The sequence below is a fragment of the Myotis lucifugus genome, unplaced genomic scaffold, assembly GCF_000147115.1.
Source record: "Myotis lucifugus unplaced genomic scaffold, Myoluc2.0 scaffold_493, whole genome shotgun sequence".
In the NCBI taxonomy this organism is placed as follows: domain Eukaryota; kingdom Metazoa; phylum Chordata; class Mammalia; order Chiroptera; family Vespertilionidae; genus Myotis; species Myotis lucifugus.
The window spans coordinates 229,698-236,107 of record NW_005871541.1 but is presented as its reverse complement, the minus strand read 5'-3'; positions in this window follow the sequence as shown (position 1 = coordinate 236,107).

Here is a 6,410-nt window from a genome sequence, read left to right as displayed (position 1 = left end):
TGTGATTAATCACTATGCTTTAATTATGTTTAATTTGTAACAATGAAATTGGGGGTCACCACAACATGAGGAACTGTATTAAAGGGTTGTGGCATTAGGAAGGTTGAGAACCACTGTTCTAAACAGTCACCTTCTCAAATATGGATCTCTCTTCTTCCTCTTCCTGAGGCCAAACACTTCTTCTTGCCACCCTGTGGCCTCAGGAGGTTGTGGCCTCCTACTCTTGCCCCATCCTTTGTTTATGGGCTTAGGAACTCAAGTTTCTTACACAATACCCAGGGTTTTCCTTCCTGATGGGGAAGGGAACCAGGACTGGAAGCTGGGGGTCGGGTGGGCAGGGGCTCTGATTGCTGGCCTTTCCTGGGGGAAGGGATGGACCTGCCCATACCTGGGGACCTGTCCTGGACCCTTGACCTGTGTTGTACTGAGGATCAAGTGGCAAGTTTAGGAGTTGAGTCCTGTCCAAGACCTGGTCCAGCTAGTTGCTGTGTGACCCCAGACTGTCCCTGCATCCTCTCTGGGAGGGAGCAAAGGTCTACTGGGCACCTACTTAAGATCTATTTAATAGTCCCCTGTGTGAAGTAGGGATTTGATACCACTTAGACAGTAAATGGGCTCAGAGGGGAAGTAGCTTGCCTGAGGGATAAAGCAGCACTGAGGTGGAAGTAGCTCTCCCCTAGAGGACCAAGTTAGGGTGGGAGGGAGACCGGAGCTTCTGCGCTCTTTATCCTTCACTTGAGCTGTGGGACTCTCCTTGGCTTTTGAGGACCTTCCCAGATGTGGGTCTCAACTTCACCTGGAACTTACTGTACTGAAGGATGGGAACTGCTGCCTGTTGGCTGGGCTAAATTCCAGGTTCCGCCTCTCCCTCAGGCCATGGTGCCTGTCTTCACCCCTAGTGAGTGATGGGCCCCACCAGCCCCCTCACAGAACTAGACTGAGGCTTGTCCTCCATTTTAGTTCCACATAGCAAGTCCCTCCGCCTGCCTCAGCCCAGTGCTATCCCTTAGGCCCCTCCCACACTCCCCGTCTCCTTTACGTTCCCCTTCCATGGTTTCATGCTGCTCGCTGGCACATGCATACATGTGGGAAGCAAGGGATCCTAACTTTAAATATTTTAATTTTTTTTTTTAATTTCAGAGAGAGGAAGGGAGAGGGATAGGAACATCAATGATGAGAGAATCATTAGCTGCCTCCTGCAAGCCCCTACTTGGGGATTGAGCCCACAACCTGGGCATGTGCCCTGACCGGACCTCCTGGTTCATGGGTCGAAGCACAACCACTGAGCCATACTGGTGGGCTGGGATCCTAACTGAGGCCCTGGGAGCCGTGCACAGGCGCAGTGCATGCCACTGGCAGGAACCTTAAGGCAGTGTTTCCTGCCTCCAGAGCCTTCCTGAGCCAGGTGTTGTGGAACGCTGGGTGTGTGTCCCCACAGATCCCTGAGGCCCAGAAATGGGTCAGACCCAGGTCTTAAGGACAACCCAGGGAGATCACAGAGCTTCAGAAGTGGAGAAAGATGTGTGGGGGAGGGCCTGAACAGGCTGCCGCCCAGGGAAATAGGGGACTGTGGGAGCCCAGAGGAAGGCAGGCCATGGCTTCACAGAGGAGAGGAGCCTGCAGCTGGCTCTTGAAAAATGAGCATTTCAACAGAATTACAGAGGGGACATTCCAGGCAGAGAACCTCGCTTAAACCTAGGGACCATTCCTGAGTGGGATGTGAGAGAGATGGCAGAGTCAAAGGTAAGTGGCAATGCCGTCAGCCCCCCTCATTGCATTTGCAGTCATCTGCTGCCACATGCTGGCAGGCAGACATGGTCCTGACGAGTGGAAACATGAGGCAGGCCCATTGTGTCTGGGGCATGGGAGCACCTGGGCTGGTCTCTGCTGGGGACCCTGAGAGGACTCTACACTGTGCTCTGGCTTCTGTTCTTGTGGGTGAGCCAGACTGGGACACTAAGTCACAGCCCAGAGTGGTCAGTGACTGCACAAGCAGCAGAGGCTGGAGGAGCCCGAGGACATGAAGTGGAGGGACCCGAGAAGGCTTCATGGATTGAGAAGCACCCTGTTCATTCTATTAAAAATTAATACCACCACCAGCATCACCACCAAGACATCTTTTTTAAAAAATATATATTTTTTATTGTTTTCAGAGAGGAAGGGAGAGGGAGAGAGAGACAGAAACATCAATGATGAGAAAGAATCATTGATCAGCTGCCTCCTGCATGCCCCCTACTGGGGATCGAGCCCGCAACTGGGCATGTGCCCTTGACTGTCTATCCACTGAGCCAAACCAGCTAGGGTATCAAGACACCTTTTAATTGAGAGTATAATATTCAGAAAAGAGCATAAAACATTAATGCACAGTTGTTATAAAATACCGGTGCCTCTCATGTTTAGGAATACATGACCAGCACCCCAGGAAACCCCCAGCCCGCCACCTTTCTGTCATGTGCTCCCTCCTGATCACAACTCCCCTCTTTCCCTAGGTGGGAACACTATCCTAACTTTGACAGTAATCATTTCTTTTTTTAAATATATTTTTATTGATTTCAGAGAGGAAGGGAGAGGGAGAGAGAGACAGAAACATCAATGATGAGAGAGAATCATCGATCAGCTGCCTCCTGCATGCCCCCCAACTGGGGACCAAGCCCACAACCCAGGCATGTGCCCTTGACCAGAATCAAACCTGGAACCCTTCAGTCCGCAGGCTGACACTCTATCCCCTGAGTCAAACCAGCTAAGGCAATCCTTTCTTTGTAAGAAAAATAATTTTAAAAAATCATTGATTTTAGAGGAAGGGAGAGAAAGAGAAACATCAACTTCGTTATTTCACTTATTTATACATTCATTGGTTGATTCTTGTATGTACCCTGACTGGGGACTGAACCAGATATCTTGGTGTATTGAGACGATGCTCAAACCAACTTAACAACCTGGCCAGATACTTGACAGTAATAATTTCTCGCCTTTCTTTAACTTTCTAGTTTTACAGCACTCGATGATATAGTTAATTTTATCTCTTTTTGCCCTTGACATCAATGCATAATAAAATATGTTTACTGTTGTGTTTGGTTTCTTTTTCTCAATGTTGTGTGTGTGAGTTTCTTCCGTGAGTTTATTTTTAGTTGACTCAGTTTTACGAACACCCCTCAAGTAGCCCATGCATTGCACTGTTGGTGGACATTTGGGTTGTTTCCAGTTCGGGGCTGTTAGCCAAGTGGTAGAGCCAGGATTCTAACACAGGACTCTTTGGGCCCCAAATGAAAAAGATCTGGCTCTCATCACAACCCAATACTGTCTCCTGTGTTTAAAATCCAATATCCCACACTCTGATCCCAGCACCTGCCTTCCAGGCCGGCAGGCCCTCGCTACCTTCACACCTGTAGCCTCAACTCAGAGAGAGCTCCACCCCCTTGATCACTGTGAACATTCTGCTGGGAACATTCTTCTGCATGTTTCTTGGTGAACAAATGTTTCTGGAAGTGGAATTGCTGGACATGGGTACAAGTATGTTCAGGTTTGGTAGATACTGCCTGTTAGTTTCCTAGGGCTGCTATAACAAATTACCACAAATTTGGTGGCTTAACACAACGGAAATGTATTTTCTCACAATCCTGGAGGCCAGAAGGCTAAAACAAGTTTCACTGGGCCAAAATCAAGTTGTCAGGAGGCCCACACTCCCTTCAGCGGCTCTAGGGAAGAATTTGTTACTTGCAGCTTCCTACTTCTAGTGGCTGCCAGCAATCCTAGGTTTGTGGCCACATCACTTCAATCTCTGCCTCTGTGGTCACATTGCCTCTTCTGTGTTAAATCTTCCTTTGTTCCCTCTCATAAGGATATATGTGATTGCATTTAGGGCCTACCCGCATAATCCAGGCTAATCTCTAAGTCCTTACTTTAATCACATCTGCAAAGTCTTTTTGCCACATGGGATAAGCCATGGACATCTTTTGGGGGACATTTTTCAGTCTACTATATTCATAAACATTTTTTCTAAAGTGTTTATACCAATTTACTCTCCCACCATATTGAATGAGAGTTCTCTTTCTTCACATCCTCGCCAATACGTTATTGTCAATACACTTAAATTGTGCCAATCTGACAGACGTGTGGTAGTATATCATTGTGGTTTATTTTTATTCTCCCCGATGGTTAATTTCTACTCATTTTTTAAAAGACATTGGTTTCAGAGAGAGGAAAGGAGAGGGAGAGAGAGAAACATCAATCAGCTGCCTCCAACATACCCCCCTAATAGGGACTGAGCCGAAACCCGGGCATGTGCCCTGACCTGGAATAGAACCGTTATCTCCTGGTCCATGTGTCAACACTCAACCACTGAGCCACACCAGGTAGGCAATTTCTGCTCATTCTTTTTAAAAATATTTTTATTGATTTCAGAGAGGAAGGGAAAGAAAGAGATAGAAATATAAATGATGAGATAGAAACATAAATCATTAATCAGCTGCCTCCTGCACACCTCTCACTGGGGATCAAGCCCGAAACCCGGGCATGTGCCCTGACCAGGAATCGAACCATGACCTCCTGGTTCATAGGTCATCACTTAACCACTGAGAAACACCAGCCAGACTCTGCTCATTCTTGAATGAGGAGTAAGAGATCTTTGGGTAGATAATATTCTAGATAGGTGAAATAGCATGTATGAAGATTGCAGAAAACATTTATTTAAAGTGAATAAGAGGTGTTTTTTAAGCATTAGGCTATTAAAAGTAAAGACAATGTAGAGATATAAATGGAATAAAACCAGTGGTAAATAAGATGGTCCAATATGAGGGTCTGGCTGGGCAGGGAAGAAGAGAAGCCAGGAGGGGTCTGGCCGCCTGGCAGAAAACAGAAGGATCAAGGGGGTGGAGCCCTCTCTGAGTTGAGGCTACAGGTGTGAAGGCATTGGGGGCCTGCCAGCCTGGAAGGCAGGTGCTGGGATCAGAGTGTAGGATATTGGATTTCAAACACAGGAGACAGTATTGGGTTGTGATGAAAACCAGATCTTTTTAATTTGGGACCCAAAGAGTCCTGTGTTAGAATCCTGGCTCTACCACTTGGCTAAATGTCACCCAGTACTTTTCTCCTCCCCTCATCCCCAAGTCATTCAACAATCATTTTACCAAGGTATACGTCTATTCTAGCTACTACAGGAGGGGTCTGACCCACTCCCTCCATTGACAAGTTGTCATAGAACAGGACATGATCACTGCGGGCATCTCAAAGGGCCAGTGGGAACTCAGATGAGGCAGACCTAGCTTCCTTGAGCTTGATGTCCTCAGGTTTACCACCCTCTGTCCCACTTCCTCACTGACATCTGTTGGCTCCCTGGTCACTTCCCCTCATTCCTGAAGACTCTAGTGCCTCCTCACAGACTTTCCACCCCAGCCCCTGCCATCCTGCCCCTGCTGGGATTCTTACCCTCCCGTGATGCTTCATCCACCCAGAGCTCTAGCCTCTCAGTCTCTTTCTACCTCATCTCTGCTAACCTCCACCCCACTCCAGCCATTCACTCTCATGACCACACCTTGGTCTGAGTCATTACCTGGAAGTGCATCACACATAGCAGACACTCACTGAGCACTCATAGCAAGTGCCAGGCGCTATGCCAAATGGGTTACATGTGTTTACCCCTCACAAGACCTGCAAGGTGGGTATTAATATCCTCATTTTAAAGGTGAGGATACACACTCAGGAAGGTGAAGTCACTTCCCTGGATGAAACATTTAGCACAGGGGCAGAGTCAGGATTCTAACACAGGACTCTTTGGGTCCCAAATTAAAAAGACCTGGTTTGCCTTGGCTGGGTAGCTCAGTTGATTGGAGAGTCATTCCAATATCCCAATAGCCATGGTCAGGGCACCTACAAGAATAAACCAGTGAATGCATAAATGATTGAAACAACAAATTGATATTTCTGTCTCTCTCTGAAATCAATAAATAAAAATAAATATATGCATTTCAAAAGCCCTGTTTTTTTAAAAATATATTTTATTGATTTTTTACAGAGAGGAAGGGAGAGAGATAGTTAGAAACATCGATGAGAGAGAAACATCGACCAGCTGCCTCCTGCACATCTCCTACTGGGGATGTGCCCACAACCAAGGTACATGCCCTTGACCGGAATCGAACCTGGGACCTTTCAGTCCGCAGGCCAACGCTCTATCCACTGAGCCAAACCGGTTTCGGCAAAAGCCCTGGTTTTAACTACAACCCAGTACTGTCTTCTGTGTCTTCCTATACTCTGATCCCAGCACCTGCCTTCCAGGCCTGGCAAGCCCTCGATGCCTTCACATCTCACAGAGAGCTCCACCCCCTTGATCCCTCTGTTTTCTGCCAGGCGGCCAGACCCCTCCTGGCTTCTCTCCCTTCCCTTCACAGCCAGAGCCTCATATTGGACCATCTGAT